Below are 20,804 nucleotides of genomic sequence, written 5' to 3'. Positions count from 1 at the left end.
ACTCGCCTTGCAAATTAGCTCAGTAATTGTAGGCAAGGCCAAGTGATCTTGGCTTACAGTCTCCCAACAAGACATTTCATAGAGGAGAGGGAGCAGAGTGAATTTGTGCTATGCTTTCCTATCTAAACCCTCCTTGGGCAGGCTCCCACCTTACAGCTTTCCAATCCCAGTGTACATTGGGGTGAGACATTTTGGAGAGGTCAGTTTGGAATATGAAATGCTCTAGGACAGGAAGAATTCAGAGAATGTGCTTGTGTAAATAGGAGAGTGGTGCTTCTGTGACTAGGATGAGGGTGGGTATGATGAAGAGGTAGGTGGAGAGGAGAAGGGAGAGATGTGATACTCCTGAAAATAATTTGCTCCCATGTCACCCCTGTAAAACGCATCTCCCTTAAATCAGGCAGGCATAATGAATGGTGTGATAGCCAGTAGCCTGCACAGTTATAAAACATGGCCTGTCATCCTAGAGATGGCCCATTACCACTCACTCAAACAGTCTGTCACGGTGCTGCTCCAGGGCTATTCATTTTTCATGACCCTCTTGGCGATGTGATGGGGATTTCCTGAAACCATGTTCAGATCCCCACCCAGCAAGTGCTGCACATTAATACCCTCTGATTCCTTTCTTCCAAAGGTTATCATGTGTTAGTTTTATGTGTATGTGTGTGTGTGTATGCGCCCCAGAAAACACAGAAACAAAGAAATACAGCAAAGACTAAGCTCGGCTTTGCTGGAAACACAGATTGTTCATAAAGATTGGCTAGAATTTAATTTTAGGATATTAGGAAAGTTCAAAGTATACAGTTTAATGGATAGGAGGTAAGAAATTTTTAAAAGCCGTTCAAAATTATCTCACCATTCTCAAGGCTCAAATTTCACATCATGGAAGGCACATTTTAGCATAGCAATTTCAGCAAAGCAGGGCCTCCTGATTTGCTGGCTGCTTCAAATAACAGTTGTCCCTTTGATAGTATTGACACCTATCTCCTTTCACAATCTAGTGCTTCTCCTGCACTCTGTAACATAGCCCATCTGTTTTTTAGGGCCACTGTCATAAGGAAGACTGCAAGAGTGAAGAAAGGTCTGATTGATCACAAGGTCCTATCAAATGTCAAAGCTGGCCCTGGCTGACCTCCCATCTATTCAGAGCTGCTTTGATTTAATCTCCAAACTGGCTTCTTCTCCAGGCTGTGAGTTCTATCAGCAACCCATGTGTCAGCATTGAGATATGACCTGCTTCACGCTCCATTCATCTCATTTGAAGAACGGAAATTAAACTGGAGGGTCGAAGAGGGGAACTGTTCAAAATACACACACACATTAACTGAAGTCTTTTGTGTAGATGCATTATAGGAGTTTGAACAGCCATTAAAAATTATATTAAAATGAAATTGGTCTTTACTCTACTGAAATGGTTTAGGCCTTTTCCTCCCATCACCACCCACTTCATCTATTCTTCTTTCTTCCCTCCCCAATTTGTAATAACCATAGGAACCTGATCTCATTAAGGTTCAAAGTAAAAGGAAAGAATTTTTACAATATTTCAGTTTCTTTTAAAAGGTATTATTTAGAAAATTCATTTATTGTCTGCAATTTGCACAATAAATATTTTTTTAAAAAGATACACAAAGCTGGTAACCTGACTAATGGGCATGTGAACTGCTTTGTTTACCATTATTGATTTTTTGTTTTTGTTTTTGTTTCACCTTCAAGGTTTCAAAAATCTAATTAAAACTCAAACTTGGGGAATAGTTCTCTCTCTCAGGACACAGTGCCATAGTATAAATCTATATATCCTTAGTTGCAGTTTTCTTTTTATTTCTAAATTCCCCTTGCTCTTCTCATTGGCCCTTTTATACTATTAATGAAGGCCAGTAACTAAGTAAAAGCTTGATTCTTTATAGATTTGTTTGGTATTCAGTTCAGTTCAGTTGCTCAGTCATGTCCGACTCTTTGCGACCCCATGGACTTCTTGTTTGGTATAGTATACTCAAAATTAAACTCTATTTCATTTATTAACAGTGTCTCAAAACTGTATTTTAGGCATGTTGGGAAAGTTAATTAAATTTATTTCTGTTTATTTGTTTGTTTATACAATCATGTATTTGTTATTTGAACTCTGTACTAAAATGGCATCCAGTTAGGGAAATCATTTTTTTTTGCTAAGAAAATACATTTTACATTATACTAATAGTGAGGAAATGGCAAGCCACTCTAGCATTCTTGCCTGGAGAATCCCATGGACAGAGGAATCTGATGGGCTACAGTCCATAGAGTCACAAAGAGTTGGAAACAGCTGACCATGCACACATGCATGCCATAGTAGTACATATTCAATATCAAAAGAGCAATCAGCAAAGACAGGTGAGGAGACCAAAAGACCAAAAGACAGGTGAGGAGACCAAAAGGTGAGGAAATAGAGGATAGTAGACAACCAGAATAAATACTATTGACCAGGGTACATAAATACTATTTATTTATTTACTTACAGGGTAAATAAATACTATTGACCAACATTAGTATTTAGGGTTATCTTTCCTTTTCTGTATATGCACACTTTTTATTTCCTTTATGTGAAATAATACTGTTCCTTCTTGGGAGGAGGCAATGTTTTCATTTGTTTTGGTCATTCTCTTTTATGTCTATCTAATATGATATCTTTGTAGAAGTGAATATTTTGTTTTGTTAATATTATATTGACAGCCATTTAGGTTTTCTAAAATTTTTGCAACTATAATGTATTGCATAAACGTATTTTTAGGTTTCCATGATTTTCTTCAAAATTCTCTACTTTTGGAAAAAGGATGTGTCCAATTTAATATTCATAGTCAAAAATATTATCTTTTTCCTCTTATGGTTTTTCATTTGAATGCTGATGCTGCTGCTAAGTCGCTTCAGTTGTGTCCAACTCTTAGCGACCCCATGGACTACAGCCCACCAGGCTCCTCCATCCATGGGATTTTCCAGGCAAGAGTACTGGAGTGGGCTGCCATAGCCACTTGGAAATAACTTTTCTTCCTAAATAATCATATGTGTTTTCTTTAGTATATATTACTTGTTTTATATTTAATATATGTGCTAGAGAGTAAGTATTATGGTGAATGGTAATGCTTGGTTGTTGCTGTTATTGTTTGCTTGCTAAGTCATATCCAACTCTTTTGAAACCCTATGTACTGTAGTCCGCCAGGCTCCTCTGTCCAAGGAATTCTCCAGGCAAGAATACTGGAATGGGTTGCTGTTCCCCTCTCTAGGGGATCTTCCCAATATAGGAATCAAACCCATGGCTCCTACAGCATCTGCTGCATTGCAAGCGGATTCTTTGCTGCTGAGCCACCAGGGAAGAATAATGCTCTTTCTCCATAAACCGTTTGACATGACTTATGGAAAAGCTTTCAAACTCTCATTATATGAAAGAAAGACTTTGAGCATCTGTGGCATTTAAAGAATGTCATTTAAGCATTCAGTTTTGCACATAGGAAAGCAAGAAAACATGAGATGATTGTATTTTCCTTGTATTGCTTCTCAGTAAAATCCTCCCTGCATATCTTTATGCAAATATCTTATTACTCAAGGCAGAATGTATTGGAAAAAATGAATTTTTTGCAAGTTAATTTATTCTTTACAATGCAGGGTGGAAAGTGGGTTCATTACTCTAATACAACACTTGGCAATAGAACTGCAGTGATGGATATGTTGTGTATCTTCACTGTTCAATACAGTAGCCACTGGCTACCTGTGGCTACTGAATGTGTGAAACACAATTAATGCAACTGAGGAACTGAATAGTTAATTTTATGTGATTTAAATTCAAAATTTAAAATCAATTAGCCACATCTGGCCAGTGGCTATCTTGAATAATACAGCTTTAATAATTTTTCCATTATTTGAGCCCCTATAATGGTTTGTGAAACATTGTAGATGTTTACCTAGTTACTCATGTCCACTTCATTGAAGAATAAATATTAGATAATGAAGAATTTATAACCATGGAATATAATACGAAGAAAGATAACAAAAAGTACTTTTGCATTGAGAGACATTTTTCACAATTTCTTTCAGGGAAGAGAATTGAAAATTTCAACAAGGCAAAAGTTATGAAAGTGTCTTCATGGAACCTTTGGGTATGATGAATTAGCACAGATGATTTGAGTTCTAAGATCTGGCTCGGACCCTAACTACCTATCAACCTGGAGTAAGTCATTTTGATGGCCTTAGGTACTTAATATGTAGTCACCTGTGGGATCACTGCTCCTTTCCTCTGGGTCTTGGTGTGCACAAGCTTTTGTTTGTGTCCTCCAAGACTGGAGTCTTGTTTTCCCCCAGTACTGTGGAATTTTTACGGTCATATCCCGCTGGCCTGGAGATTCCCAGTCCCTTTGTCAGTTCCTCTGGTTGGGAAGCCGGACGTGGGGTTCAGAACCTTCATGACAGTGGGAGAACTTCTTTGATATTATTGTTTTCCAGTTCATGGGTCACCTACCCAGTGGGTATCAGATTTGATTTTATCATGATTGCACCCCTCTTATCCTCTCCCTGCGGCTTCTTTGTCTTTGGACATGGGGTATCTTTTTTTGATAGGTTTCAGTGTCCTCCTGTCAATGATTGTTCAACAGCTAGTTGCAGTTTTGGTTCTCTTGCAGGAGGAGATGAGCACATGTCCTTTTACTCCACCATCTTGAACCAGAAGTCTAGTTGCTTGATATTCATAATAAGGGGATTGGAGTAAGTTATTTTCTTTGTTCTTACTGCAGATAAATTATGTGAATATTTTCTGTCCTATATTCAGAATTAAGTGCTACATTTCCCTTCATATTTCAATGCTGTGTATAAGCACCCGGTGCCAGATGTCTTGTAGGTATTCCATAAGTATTCATTGAATGAATGGATGCACTTAGTTTTCTCACTGTGTCAGCAGCAACTTTCACTGCCCATGCTTATAGTTTGATATTTTTCATACTCAGGCATGACCAAAGTTTTTAGGCATTGGCTAGTTTTGATGCAGGAGAAATATTTGGTTACAGAGTGGTGGAGGGTCACTGGGCACAGCACTCTGGTCTCAAGTTGCTAAAAAGTCTACTTCCAGAGATGGCCAAGGAAGTGTGAGATTCCAGAACTTGGCTGACCTTCCTAAAGGAAACCACTTGGGATGCTCCCAAAGGCCTGGATCAGGTGCACTGAGGTGATGATGGGAGGATAGCAGAAGGGCCAGAGTATAACTGGGACATGCATCACATATGACTTTTCTGAAAAGGAGTTTCCATACCTCAGCAATAATAACTACCTTGATCACTCAAGGCAAGAACAATTAAATTTTTCTTCTTTTATATTCTGACCCTTATTATATTTTTTGCTTGTAAGGTATTTAATGTCACCCTCTTTGGCATACAGCTAATTTTTAATGTGTGATGTCTTTTTAATCTAATGAGACTGTTAGCTTCAGCAAGGACATAGACACAACCTTTATTCCGGGCATACAGTCCTCTGTATCTCACAAATCCCAAACCAGTGTAATTTACCCTCCCCCAACACCTGCCTTCTCCAAGATCAAAAGATGAAAAAATATTGTCTAAACAGGAAAGCATTGTACAGACCTCCATAGTTTTTATTATGGTAATTGATGTGTGGGTGATAATTGCTCATATTCCTGCTATATAATCTCCTTCAGGAACTCAGCAGCTGGGTAATATTTTCTAGACTCACTATAGATGCTTTGAAATCTCAGAATTTCTAAGACTTCGATCCTACAGGAATATGTAAGGAAATTCATTTTACTTTTCACCGAGAAGAGATAATATTAAAAATTAATGACCATTTCAGTCCTCTGGGATGCAATATAATTCAAGGGAGAGGAGGAGGTCTGTCACTATCTTTTTCAAGGGCAATTCACAACAACACTTGGAGTGATAAATTTCTGAAGCTTGATATTTTTCTCCCTATTGTAGAATATGAGTGTTGACAATGGCTTCCTTTAAAAGTAGCAATATTTCATTTTAAATTAGTCCATCTGTTTGAGAAAAAAAAAAGAACAGTGTATAGTAAGAGCTACATAGCTGTTTCTATCCTTTCTTCTCATGAATTTCACAACTAAAACTGTATCTTAAAGAAATAGCTCAATAGAAACAAAATCTAAGGGAATGAATACCTTATACTTATCTATAATAGAAAGAACTCAGAAGCAATTTAGATGCCTAATATTAGGGAAATGCCTAAAAAAATTATCAGATCAGATCAGTTGCTCAGTCGTGTCCGACTCTTTGCGACCCCATGAATCGCAGCACGCCAGGCCTCCCTGTCCATCACCAACTCCCGGAGTTCACTGAGACTCATGTCCATCAGTCAGTGATGCCATCCAGCCATCTCATCCTCTGTCATCCCCTTCTCCTCCTGCCCCCAATCCCTCCCAGCATCAGAGTCTTTTCCAATGAGTCAACTCTTGGCATGAGGTGGCCAAAGTACTGGAGTTTCAGCTTTAGCATCATTCCCTCCAAAGAAATCCCAGGGCTGATCTCCTTCAGAATGGACTGGTTGGATCTCCTTGCAGTCCAAGGGACTCTCCAGAGTCTTCTCCAACACCACAGTTCAAAAGTATCAATTCTTTGGCGCTCAGCCTTCTTCACAGTCCAATTCTCACATCCATACATGACTACTGGAAAAACCATAGCCTTGACTAGACAACTTTTGTTGGCAAAGTAATGTCTCTGCTTTTGAATATGCTATCTAGGTTGGTCATAACTTTCCTTCCAAGGAGTAAGCGTCTTTTAATTTCATGGCTGCAGTCACCATCTGCAGTGATTTTGGAGCCCAGAAAAATAAAGTCTGACACTGTTTCCACTGTTTCCCCATCTATTTCCCATGAAGTGGTGGGACTGGATGCCATGATCTTCATTTTCTGAATGTTGAGCTTTAAGCCAACTTTTTCACTGTCCTCTTTCACTTTCATCAAGAGGCTTTTGAGTTCCTCTTCACTTTCTGCCATAAGGGTGGTGTCATCTGCATATCTGAGGTTATTGATATTTCTCCCAGCAATCTTGATTCCAGCTTGTGTTTCTTCCAGTCCAGCATTTCTCATGATGTACTCTGCATATAAGTTAAATAAACAGGGTGACAATATACAGCCTTGATGTACTCCTTTTCCTATTTGGAACCAGTCTGTTGTTCCATGTCCAGTTCTAACTGTTGTTTCCTGACCTGCATACAGATTTCTCAAGAGGCAGATCAGGTGGTCTGGTATTCCCATCTCTTTCAGGATTTTGCACAGTTTATTGTGATCCACACAGTCAAAGGCTTTGGCATAGTCAATAAAGCAGAAATAGATGTTTTTCTGGAACTCTCTTGCTTTTTCCATGATCCAGCAGATGTTGGCAATTTGATCTCTGGTTCCTCTGCCTTTTCTAAAACCAGCGTGAACACCAGGAAGTTCACGGTTCACATATTGCTGAAGCCTGGCTTGGAGAATTTTGAGCATTACTTTACTAGAGTGTGAGATGAGTGCAATTGTGCAGTAGTTTGAGCATTCTTTGGCATTGCCTTTCTTTGGGATTGGAATGAAAACTGACCTTTTCCAGTCCTGTGGCCACTGCTGAGTTTTCCAAATTTGCTGGCATATTGAGTGCAGTACTTTCACAGCATCATCTTTCAGGATTTGGAATAGCTCAACTGGAATTCCATCACCTCCACTAGCTTTGTTCATAGTGATGCTTTCTAAGGCCCACTTGACTTCACATTCCAGGATGTCTGGCTCTAGGTGAGTGATCACATCATCGTGATTATCTGGGTCGTGAAGATCTTTTTTGTACAATTCTTCTGTGTATTCTTACCATCTCTTCTTAATATCTTCTGCTTCTGTTAGGTCCATACCATTTCTGTCCTTTATCAAGCTCATCTTTGCATGAAATGTTCCTTTGGTATCTCTGATTTTCTTGAAGAGATCCCTAGTCTTTCCCATTCTGTTGTTTTCCTCTATTTCTTTGCATTGATCGCTGAAGAAGGCTTTCTTATCTCTTCTTGCTATTCTTTGGAACTCTGCATTCAGATGTTTATATCTTTCCTTTTCTCCTTTGCTTTTCGCTTCTCTTCTTTTCACAGCTATTTGTAAGGCCTCCCCAGACAGCCATTTTGCTTTTTTGCATTTCTTTTCTATGGGAATGGTCTTGATCCCTGTCTCCTGTACAATGTCAGGAACCTCATTCCATAGCTTATCAGGCACTCTATCTATCAGATCTAGGCCCTTAAATCTATTTCTCACTTCCACTGTATAATCATAAGAGATTTGATTTAGGTCATACCTGAATGGTCTAGTGGTTTTCCCTACTTTCTTCAATTTCAGTCTGAATTTGGCAAGAAGGAGTTCATGGTCTGAGCCACAGTCAGCTCTTGGTCTTGTTTTTACTGACTGTATAGAGCTTCTCCATCTTTGGCTGCAAAGAATAGAATCAATCTGATTTCAGTGTTGACCATCTGGTGATGTCCATGTATAGAGTCTTCTCTTGTGTTGTTGGAAGAGGGTGTTTGTTATGACCTGTGCATTTTCTTGGCAAAACTCTGTTAGTCTTTGCCCTGCTTCATTCCGTATTCCAAGGCCAAATTTGCCTGTTACTCCAGGTGTTTCTTGACTTCCTACTTTTGCATTCCAGTCCCCTGTAATGAAAAGGACATCTTTTTGGGTGTTAGTTCTAAAAGGTCTTGTAGGTCTTCATAGAACCGTTCAACTTCAGCTTCTTCAGAGTTACTGGTTGGGGCATAGATTTGGATTACTGTGATATTGAATGGTTTGCTTTGGAAATGAACAGAGATCATTCTGTCGTTTTTGAGACTGCATCCAAGTACTGCATTTTGGACTCTTTTGTTGACCATGATGGCCACTCTATTTCTTCTGAGGGATTCCTGCCCACAGTAGTAGATATAATGGTCATCTGAGTTAAATTCACCCATTCCAGTCCATTTCAGTTCGCTGATTCCTAGAATGTCGACATTTACTCTTGCCATCTTTTGTTTGACCACTTCCAATTTGCCTTGATTCATGGACCTGACATTCCAGGTTCCTATGCAATATTGCTCTTTACAGCATCGGACCTTGCTTCTATCACCAGTCAGATCCACAGCTGGGTATTGTTTTTGCTTTGGCTCCATCCCTTCATTCTTTCTGGAGTTATTTCTCCACTGATCTCCAGTAGCATATTGGGCACCTACTGACCTGGGGAGTTTCTCTTTCAGTATCCTCTCATTTTGCCTTTTCATACTGTTCATGGGGTTCTCAAGGCAAGAATACTGAAGTGGTTTGCCATTCCCTTCTCCAGTGGACCACATTCTGTCAAATCTCTCCACCATGACCCGCCCGTCTTGGGTTGCCCCACGGGCATTGCTTAGTTTCATTGAGTTAGACAAGGCTGTGGTCCTAGTGTGATTAGATTGACTAGATTTCTGTGAGTATGGTTTCAGTGTGTCTGCCCTCTGATGCCCTCTTGCAACACCTACCATCTTACTTGGGTTTCTCTTACCTTGGGCATGGGATATCTCTTCACGACTGCTCCAGCAAAGCACAGCCAATGCTCCTTACCTTGGATGAGGGGTATCTTCTCACCACCACCCTTCCTGACCTTCAACGTGGGATAGCTCCTCTAAGCCCTCCTGTGCCCACGCAGCCACGGCTCCTTGGACGTGGGGTTGGTCCTCCCGGCCACCGCCCCTGGCCTCGGTCATGGGGTGCCTAAAAAAAAAAAACTAGCAATAACACATATTAGAAAGATGTTAACATTTAGCATTTTAGAGCCTAAACCTATACATAGAAAAATATTTTTGCTATAATCATGTGAAAAACGAAAAAGCAGAATGCAGTATTTGTACTCAAGTCCATGAGATGTCTATATATGTATGGACAGTAACGTTTCCCAAATATAAAGAGTGACTCATTCCATAGAAGGTTTCTATTTTCTAAAGAACACAGGCTTGGGATTAGAGGAAGATTTGAATTTCACCTCTTGCCACAAGCTTGTGACACTGGCAAATTATGGAAACTCTGAATATACATTTCCTCATTAGCTAAGTTTTTGTGTGTTTTTTTTTTTTTTTTTTTTGGTAAAAATTCCATTAGCAAATCCACTTAAAGAATCTAGTAGAAACTCAGTACCATTATTCCCTTTCCCTATACTAAATACTTGAAACTTTCTTGGAATAATAAATTTTACTCAAATTAATTTTTATAGAAATTTCAATATCCTTGTTTTGGACCCCATTGAGAATTTTTAGTAGGCTATTAGAAATTAATGTGGTAACTCTTACACAGTTGGTCAATATTCTTTATTTTTGAATGAATTTCAAAAGAATAATAATATCCTGGATTGGAGATCAGTTTCTATATATAATTGAAAATGTAAAGCTAAGGATAACATATTAATTGTGATCGTTAATATTATGTGTCAGCTTGACTGGTCACAGGGTGCCCAGATGAAATAGTGTTTCTGGGTGTTATCTGTGAGGATGTATCTAGATGAGGTTAGCATTTGAATCAGTGGACTCAGGCAAGTGGGTTGCCTTCCTCAATGTAGGTGGCCATCGTCCAAAACATTGAAGACCTGAGCTGAGCAAAAGATGGAGGAAGGAAGAACTCATCTCTCTTAATTCTTTTTACCTGTCTCACTGCTTAAGCTGGGATATCCCTTCTCCTGTTCTCTCCTCTCCTGTCCTCTCATCTCTTCTGACCCTCAGACTAGAATTTACACCATAGGCTATCCTGATTTTCAGGCATTTAGACTTAGACTGAATGACATCGTAGCTTTCTTGGGTCTCTAGTTTGCATTGGGTATTCCTAATCAATCACTTATAAGAAGCAAGGAGCTAGGTGTCACTTTATATGATACTTTTTGAACGTTTTTGGAAATTTAACGAATATAATGATATTGGCTTCTAATATAGCTGACAAAGTGACAAAAGAAAAAGATGAGCTCAGGGATTCAAATAAATAACCTAAGAACTTCTATGTATATCCTGAAGGACCCTTATCTCCTATAGTACAGAGCTGAAATTTGCTGAAAATCAAATGTAGAGCCTCATCCTGCAACTACTGAATTATAATGTAAGTTGAACTCCCAGATTCACAGGGTGTCTCCTGATGAAGTGAGGGCATTTATTGGGAAATAATTGGGTTATTAGTTGGGATGGGGACATGCATGAAGATGCTAATGAAGCTGGGGACACTGGACCACTAAATTCTGGTGAATCTCTACCAGAGTCTGCTCAGGACCCACTCCCATCACCCTCTTTACTTTTAGACTTTAACTAGGCTCGAGTCTTGGTAGGTCCTTAAATATGAGGTATAATATGTGACCAGTAAAAAGATGCATTATACTCCAAAAGAACTACTCAAGTTTTCCAATTTATACAGACAGAGATATAGGAAACATGTATGGGAATGGATGCAAGGATGTGGGATAATTGTAGAAAGAATGTAAAGTTGAATCAGGCTAAATTTATTGATATGGGCTCACTAGGTAAAGATCCTACTTTCGATGTCATAGCTTGGGGAGTTTGTTGTTATTTAGTTGCTAAGACATGTCCAAGTCTTTTGTAACCCCCATAGACTGTAGCCTGACAGGCTCTTCTGTCCATGGGATTTCCCAGGCAAGAATACTAGAGTGAGCTGCCATTTCCTTTTCCAGGGGATACTCCTGAATCAGGGATTGAACTTGTGTCTCCTGCATTGGCAGGCAAATTCTATACCACTGAGCCACCAGGGAAGCCCCCTGGGGGTTAGAAGGGCTCTGAAAGTTTCTTGGGTTGGTTGACTGAAATATGGACCAAAAGATGACCCACTATGAGTGAATTGAAAATGCCTGGGTTTAATGAATGTAGAGGAGGGTATTCAAAGGCTTAAGGAGATTGGAATGTTAGAATGAATTTGTCATTTAAGACCTATTAGTCTATTATGGAAGGGTCCAGAAGACACAACTTTAACCAGTACTGTGAGAAATAAATTTGTGAGGTGAGTCCCAGAATCCTTAAAAAGCTTTGTGATCACACTTCTCTGTAGGCCAGACCTCACAGGGAGAACTGCAACTGCTGAACTGGGAAACCTAAATGCAACAGGAATAACTGGGTCTCAGTGTGGCAGGGACCAAGTGATGGCACCAACTGCCAAAGGCAGGTGGGCATCATTGCCATAGTGGACAATGGAGTCAAAGCAGCAGTGAGAAGAGTCTGACTCACTCAGTCCTATAGTGTTGGTAAAATAATCATAGTGTTCCTAGGTATGAAATATTGATAGGGAACCTACAAATTCTTACTTGATCTGTAGAATCAGAAAAGTTCTGGTCAAGAGATCAAGTGTAACCTGAATTATAAAACCAAAGAGTTATAGACTCTCAATCAGTTGACAGACTTGAGTTAGTTTACAGATCCAGAGTCCTTTGAATGAAGGGGAAGGTGGATTCCTTTGAGGTAAGACCCTTGGTACACTACCAAAGTTATGCAACTAATCTTTTCCCCAGTCTTTCCTATGACTTTTCTTTTTTTAACCAGGGTAACTCTATGTTAGGGGAAAAAAATAATTGGACCTTTTGGGGGCTACTGGACACTGACTTTAAACAGACACTAATTCCAGGAAATTCAAGCCATCACTGTGCCCCACCAGTTTGCAAAGGAGTTTATAGAGATTAGATGAGCAATGGAGTTTTAGCTCAAGTCCATCTTATAGCAGGTCCAGTGGGTCCCAGAACCCATCTTGTGGTTATTTCCCCAGTTGCAGAATGCATAATTTTAATAGACATACTGAATAGCTGACAAGATCTCCACATTGGTCCCCTGACTGATGGAATAAGGGCTATTATTGTGGGAAGGGCCAAGTGAAAGTCTTTAGAACTTCCCCTATCTAGCAAAATAGTAAATCAAAAGCAACACTGCATTCCTGGAGAGATTGCAGAGATCAGTGCCACCATCAAGGACTTGAAGGATTCAGAGATGGTGATTTCCACCACATGTCCATTCAGCTCTCCCATTTGACCTGTGCAGAAGGCAGATGGAGTTTGGAGAATGACAGTGGGTTATCAGAAGTTTAACTATGTGTGACTCCAAATTGTGACTGCTGGACCAGATATGGTTCTTTAGCTTGAGCAAATTAACACGTTCCCTGGTACCTGATATGCTGTTACTGAGCTGGCAAATGCCTTTTTCTCCAACTTAGTGTGCTTCTACCTGGCAAGGCAAGCCATACACCTTCACTCACTGCTCTACTTCAGGGGTGTATCAGCTCTTCAGACCAGTGTCATAATTTAGTTTGTAGGAATCTTTATTTCTTTCCCTTCCCCAAGATACCACACTAGTCAATCACACTGATGACATTATGCTGTTGAATCTAGAGAGCAAGAAGTAGCAACCAATCTAAACTCATTGGTATTTGTATGTCAACTTGAGTTTATATGTAAACTCAAGATATTTGTATGTCAGAAGGTAGGAAATAAATCTCACTACAATTCATGGATCTTCTGTCTACCTCAGTGAAATTTATAAGGTTCCATTGAAGGGAGGGGGGCATGTAGAGGTATCTTTTCTAAGGTAAAGGATAAGCTGTTATGTCTGACCCTTCCTACAACCCACAAAGAGTCACAGTACCTATTAGGCCTCTTTGAATTTTGGAGACAACATATTTCTTATTTTGCTGTGGTACTCAAGCCCATTTACCAAGTGACCCCAAAACCTAGTCATTTTACATAGAATCTAGAACAAGAAAAGAGTCTGCAACAGGTCCAAGTTGCTTCACCACTTATGGCATATGATCCAGAAAATCCAATGGTGCTTGAATTATCAGTGTTAGACAGGGATGGGGTTTGTCTTTCAAGATATGAAGATAAAGGTGTATTATTATATTTATATACACTTATCCCACAATTAGAAATCTAGTTAAGTGAAATTTGGTAAGTTAGGAAGAACAAGGGTGTGCTAAGGGTAAGTGAAGTCGCTCAGTCATGTCCGACTCTTTGCAACCCTATGGACTGTAGCCTACCAAGCCTCTCAGTCCATGGGATTTTCCAGGCAAGAGTACTGGAATGGGTTTCCATTTCCTTCTCTAGGGGATCTTCCCAACCCAGGGTTCGAACCCAGGTCTCCCACAATGTAGGCAGACGCTTTACCCTCTGAGCCACCAGCGAAGCCCAAGGGTGTGCTAATCCAGAATTAATACAAAAAGAGAATACTAGTATGGCTAACTTGGATTATGTGAATCACTGACAAGGAACACTGACTGATAATTTTCTAGAATTCCTACAAGTAACAGTGAAAAACAGTAGCAAATAAGATACATGCTACAGAGTACTAAAAAAAAACAAAACAAAACTAAACTAAACTAGAGCAGTATTTAAGCAAGAGATACTCAAATGAAATATTGAAAAGAATTTAGCCTAATTAATAATTATGCTGTAGATGGACAAAAGCTAAAATGTTACCCTAAAAATAATTTACAGTCTCAGTACTTCTTGTGTTTTAGAACTCTTCTTGAATTTTCATAATGTACGGTGCTTATTCTCCAAATGGGTTTGTGAGGCCAATACAAGATTTTAAAATGTGTCCAAATTAAAATTTTGGATCTTCATGTAATTTCCAATCACTGATTAGATCAGTCACAGCATCATATTTTCCTCTAGATGATAGATATGAAGCCCTTTTAGAGATCAAGTCATGATGGAGAGGTCTCACATACCTAAAGGTAAATTATAACACAGGTCTTTAGGATTCTGGAGCAAGGTCCTGCCATTTTCTGCAGATAATGACTCTTCTTTTGAGAAGCAGCTCTTGGCCTGCTGCTGGATGTTAGCAGAGACTAAATACTTAACCATGGACTACCAAATTACTACAGAACCTAAGCTATCCTTCATGTACTGGGTGTTATTTGACCCACCAAGCCACAAAGTTGGGCATGCATGGCAACATCTGTCATCAAATGGAAGTAGTATATATGTGATTGGGCCCAAGCAGGCCCTGAAGGCATAAGAAAATAGTTACATAAAGAAGCAGCCCAAATGACCATGGTCCCCATTCCTGTTACACGGCCTTCTCTTGTCTGACCTGCACTTGTGGCTTCATGGGGAGTTCTCTAAGATCAGCTGACAGAGGAAAAGAAGACGTAGGCCTGATTTACAGATGATTCTGCACAATATGCAGGTATCACCTGCAAATGAACAGCTGTAGTACAGTAGTTCCTCACTGAAACATCCCTAAAGGACAATGGTTGAAGGGAAATCCTTCAGTGGTAGTTGCTTCTAGAACTTAGAGAGTGCACTGTGTTGTTCACTTTGCTTGGAAAGAGAAGTAGTTTGACTTGTGGTTATATACTGCTTCATGGCCTGTGGCCAGTGATTTGGCTGGATAGTCAGGGACTTAGAAGGACAATTATTAGAATATTAGTGACAAAAAAATGCGGTAAAGGTATGTGGATAGATCTCTCTGAATGGGCAACAAACGTGAAAATGTTTGTGTTCCAAGTGAATGCTCATCAAAGGGTAGTATCAGCAGAGAACTTTATCAGGTGGATAGGATGACTTGTTTTGTTAATTCCAGTCTGTCTTTCCCCAGCCACTCTTGTCTTCATCCAATGGGCTTGGGAACAAAGTGGGCATGGTGGCAGTGGTGGAGGTTATGTGTGGACTCAGCAACATGGACTTGCACTCACTAAGGCAGAGATGGCCACTGGCAAGGCTAGTGCCCAAGTCCCCAGTAGCAGAGAAACCAATACTGATCTTCTGACATGGCACTGTTCCCAGGGTGATCAGCTGGCTGCCTAGTGGGAGGTTGACTACATCGGATAGATTTCATTATGGAAGGGGCATTATTTTGTTCTTACTAGAATAGAAAGTTATTCTGGTTGCAGATCTGTCTTCCCTGCACACAATGTTTCTCTGCCAAAACTACCATTCACAGACTTCTAAAATGTCTTCTATTTTGAAGACATTAGCCTACCAGGCTCCTCTGTCCATGGGATTTTCCAGGCAATAGTACTGGAGTGGATTGCCATTTCCTTTTTCAATTTTGAAGAACAGAATAGAATAGAATTCCACACAGCACTGGTTCTGATCAAGAAACTCACTTCACAGTGAAGTGTAGCAATGGGCCCACGCTCATGGGTTCACTGGTCTTACTGTGTTCCTCACCACATGAAGCAGCTGGCCTAAAAGAGCAGCAGAATGGTCTTTTGAAGACTAAGTTCCAGTATCAGCTAGGTTGTAATACTTTGCAGGACTGGGGCAAGATTTTCTAGAAGACTGTTTTTGTTCTGAATCAATGTTCAATATATGGGGCTATTTCTCTGAGGGCCAGGATTCGGGTATATTGGAATTAACAGTTGGAAATGGGAGTGGCATCACTCAGTATTACTCCTACTGATCCACCAACAAACTCCTATTCAAACGGCTTTACGCTCTGCTGGCTTAGAGGTCATAGTTCCAGAGGGAGAAATCCTCCCACCAGGAGACACAATAATGATTCACTTGAACTGGAATTTAGAATATCACTTCACCACCTTAGGCTCTTTGTACCTCTGAATCAAATCTGAATCTGAATTTGCAGGCAAATAACATGCCTTTGTTTAACGTAAAGGAAGATATTCAAAGAAAGGAGGCAAAGACAAGTAAATTCAAAGGCAAAGAAGGGAGTTAACATGTGGCCCTGGTGATTGATCCCAACTACTAAGGGGAAATAGGCTATTACTCTACCATGAAGGTTACAAAGTGTGTGAATGAAATACAGAGGATGCCTTAGGTCATCTCTTAGTATTACCATTCTTTGTAATTAAGGTCAGTGGAAACTGCAACACCTCAGTCCAGGCAGGACTACAATGGCCCAGACCCTTAGGAAGGAAAGTTTGAGTTACATCACCAAATAAATGACCATGACTTACTGAGATACTTGATGAAGGTAAAGGGAATTCAGTGTGAGTAGTGGAAGAAGGTACATATAAATACCAGCTATGACTACATGAACAGATACAGAAATGACTAGAATTGTCTTTAGTAATTCCTTCTTATTTTGCTACGAATACATTTGTGCATATGGTATGTGTGTAGAAATACTTATTTTTTTTCCTTCATTCCCTTATCATGTAACATAAGATGCACTGGCTTTATGTCATAGCATTTATGTATTGCTAATTTTACATTATAACATTTAGGTTATGAGATATCAAGGAGAACAGTAAATGTCACTCAACAAATTTATCTCCTCTTCTGGGCAAGGAATTATTGGACTTTTAGTTTTATGAAGGATGGTTCTATCAAGTTAGGTATACATTTGACCTTCTTATTGTCTTTATTTGGAGATAAAGTATGTTTTTAAAAGATACGTATGGGTACCAAGTTGACCAGGGGTGAAATTGTGATGACTAATTTTATTTGTCAACTTGATTGGCTGTGGAGTGCCCAGATTAAACATTATTTCCAGATATGTCTGAAAAAATGTGGATGAACGTAATTTAATCTATTGGTTCTTTTTCCCTGGAGAAGCCTAACATATAACTGATCTTGACTATGAACTATTGCAATTTGCATTTGTTTTTCCCATATTGTTGACCTTAAGTTCTGGAACACTTATTACGTACTTTTTGTTAACCTTCTTGGAGTGCCTCCCCATGGATTTCAGGATGAAATGACTCCTAAACAAAAGGCAATCTCAGGACACTTAGAAACTCACTACATAGTAAAGATGACTGCTTTAAAGAAATTTCTCTTATAAATGAATAATGAAGGTGATGCTGAACAAAATGACTTATGCCATTTAGCAGTAGGGGCCAGAGAGGACAAGAGAAGACCAAACAAGAGAATTAAAATTTTTTTTGTCAAGTCAGTCTATGCCTTGTACCCATGCCTAATTACAAAAGGAAATTAGAAACAAGTACATGTATATTACTGCATGTATTAATGTAGAATTTAATTGGTTTAGAGTAAATTAATGGCTGCTTGCAATATTTCTGGCAATTTTTTATAAGCTGTGTAATTTTAAATTGGTTTCTTGAAAATGCTGGATAAAACATTTTAATTCACACATTGCTTTAAGGAATTGATTTGGGGATAATAAAATATAATGAAATGTGTTACCTCAGATGGATGTAAGTTCTATTTGCTCTGCCTTTTTTTTTTAACTTTAATGCAAATAATGAGTATGCTGCTAGGATATTTAGAAGAGCTGTAACTGTTTGAAAGTTATTTCTCTCTCTCTCTCTCCATTGGACAAACTATAGCTATTTTAAAATTCTATTTTCTTAAAGCAGTCAAGAACAAGGAAAATCCTCTAGGGCTTTTCTGTTTATCCAAGAAAATTTATATGTGAAATTGAAAGGCAAGGAGGTATAAAAATCTGGCAACTCAGCAAGGAAATTATTATATAAGTCTAGAAATCAGGACATTTGCATTTGGGCCACTAAGGAGAAATTCCATGAATTGTCAGCTGGTTTGTGATAGCAACAGGTTTATATATGACCAACTGTGAAACTGAGATGATGAGTGTTGCTTTTATCTAGTGTGAAAATTAACTGTGAGTATATCTTGGAAACAATGATAGTTATTCGTCTAAGATGTTCAAGAAAAATAAAGTAGAGGTGCTTATTGCATGCTAAGTCACTTCAGTCATGTCCAACTCTGTGCGACCCCATAGACGGCAGCCTACCAGGCTCCCCCGTCCCTGGGGTTCTCCAGGCAAGAATACTGGAGTGGGTTGCCATTTCCTTCTCCAATGCATGAAAGTGAAAAGTGAAAGTGAAGTCGCTCAGTCGTGTCTGACTCTTAGCGACCCCATGGACTGCAGCCTACCAAGCTCCTCCATCCATGGGATTTTCCAGGCAAGAGTACTGGAGTGGGGAGGTACTTATTAGTAGAGCAATAAATTTTCTCAAATCCTTTTTTTCCCTTTCCATCATAATCCTATATTTTATGTATTCCTTTCTGAGGTATTTAATTTTCTCATGCCGATTCTTTTCTGATACCTTCAGCTGGGAAGCCTGTTCTAAGAAAAGCTTTTCCCAATTCTACCTTCCTTCTGCTTGGTCTCACTGAAGTTTGCACTTCTGTTATGAAATTAATCACATTACATATCACATATTTTCACATATTAATTTAACTCTGCCATTAGATATGAACTCACAAACTAAGATCATTTTTAATTGGTAATTCATTTTGTCAAGTGGATATATATTTCATTTTGGGGACTTGGAGTATTAGTAAGTAAGAAGACAAGGTTCTCTTTTATTATTTTGATTTTAATCAGTGGAGTCATTGTGGCACATTTAAAGTCACATCATAAAAGCATCTTCCTCTTCTGCTACTTCTAAAGCTATCTATGGACTCCTGATTTTTTGTTTCTAATCTTACCTTCCAGCAGTTTCAGTTCTGCTTATTAGCTGGAAACTTGGAGACCCTTAGAGAGTGAGAGTGGAATGTGTCTTCCTTTAATTTTTTATTTGTATTTGTTTCTCTTTTTTTGCAGAGAGTTTTCTCCAGTGCTTTTAGGCTTCTTCACTGCCACCTTTTTACAGAGACAGGACAGGTAATATTTATTTTATTTCATTAAAAATGAAGTTCAGAGACTCTAAGTTGCTTGCATTCATGGACTAAAAAACCCAGAATTTTGATTCCTTCTCTTTATTCCCCAAATTCAGTATTTTTTCATTCTATGAAAACCTTGCACAGCATATCATCATCTTAGAATATTTTCTCAGTAAACTTAGAGGTACACAGTATTAGATACTATGGAATGAACTGGTTCAGTAACTCTGTGTTATGCTGATCCTATTGCACTTAACTGGACATGGAACAACAGACTGGTTCCAAATAGGAAAAGGAGTACATCAAGGCTGTATATTGTCACCCTGCTTATTTAACTTATATGCAGAGTACATCATGAGAAATGCTGGACTGGATGAAGCACAAGCTGCAATCAAGATTTCTGGGAGAAATATCAATAACTTCAGATATGCAGATGACACCACCCTTATGGCAGAAAGTGAAGAACTAAAGAGCCTCCTGATGAAAGTGAAAGAGGACAGTGAAAAAGTTGGCTTAAAGCTCAACATTCAGAGAACTAAGATCATGGCATCTGGTTCCATCACTTAATGGCAAATAGATGGGAAAACAGGGGACGCAGTGGCTGACTTTATTTTTTGGGGCTCCAAAATCACTGCAGATGGTGATTGCAACCATGAAAATAAAAGACACTTACCCCACAGCCAACATTATCCTCAATGGTGAAAATTTGAAAGCATTTCCTCTAAAGTCAGGAACAAGACAAGGGTGCCCACTTTCACCATTACTATTCAACATAGTTTTGGAAGTTTTGGCCACAGCAATCAGAGAAGAAAAAGAAATAAAAGGAATTCAAATTGGAAAAGAAGAAGTAAAACTCTCACTGTTAGCCGATGACATGATCCTCTACATAGAAAACCCTAAAGACTCCACCAGAAAATTACTAGAACTAATCAATGAATATAGTAAAGTTGCAGGATATAAAATCAACACACAGAAATCCCTTGCATTCCTATACACTAATAAGGAGAAAATAGAAAGAGAAATTAAGGAAACAATTCCATTCACCATTGCAACAAAAGAATAAAATACTTAGGAATATATCTACCTAAAGAAACTAAAGACCTATATATAGAAAACTATAAAACACTGGTGAAAGAAATCAAAGAAGACACTAATAGATGGAGAAATATACCATGTTCATGGATTGGAAGAATCAATATAGTGAAAATGAGTATACTACCCAAAGCAATTTATAGATTCAATGCAATCCCTATCAAGCTACCAACAGTATTCTTCACAGAGCTAGAACAA

The 20,804-nt window shown here is 38.9% G+C and overlaps 1 long non-coding RNA gene across 1 annotated transcript; it reads left to right on the top strand.

The window, feature by feature from the left end:
• Window positions 1–772: 772 nt before the first annotated feature.
• Window positions 773–20,214, top strand: LOC104970947 (uncharacterized). Its single transcript, XR_001500788.3, has 4 exons — window positions 773–1,190; window positions 4,060–4,192; window positions 4,641–4,722; window positions 19,456–20,214. It is a non-coding gene; the product is annotated as an uncharacterized lncRNA (long non-coding RNA).
• The last annotated feature ends 590 nt before the right edge of the window (window positions 20,215–20,804 follow it).

The sequence above is a fragment of the Bos taurus genome, chromosome 1 (genome assembly GCF_002263795.3).
Source record: "Bos taurus isolate L1 Dominette 01449 registration number 42190680 breed Hereford chromosome 1, ARS-UCD2.0, whole genome shotgun sequence".
Taxonomy (NCBI): domain Eukaryota; kingdom Metazoa; phylum Chordata; class Mammalia; order Artiodactyla; family Bovidae; genus Bos; species Bos taurus.
Note: the sequence above shows the minus strand (reverse complement) of the source record. Positions and strands in the feature narration are given on the sequence as shown.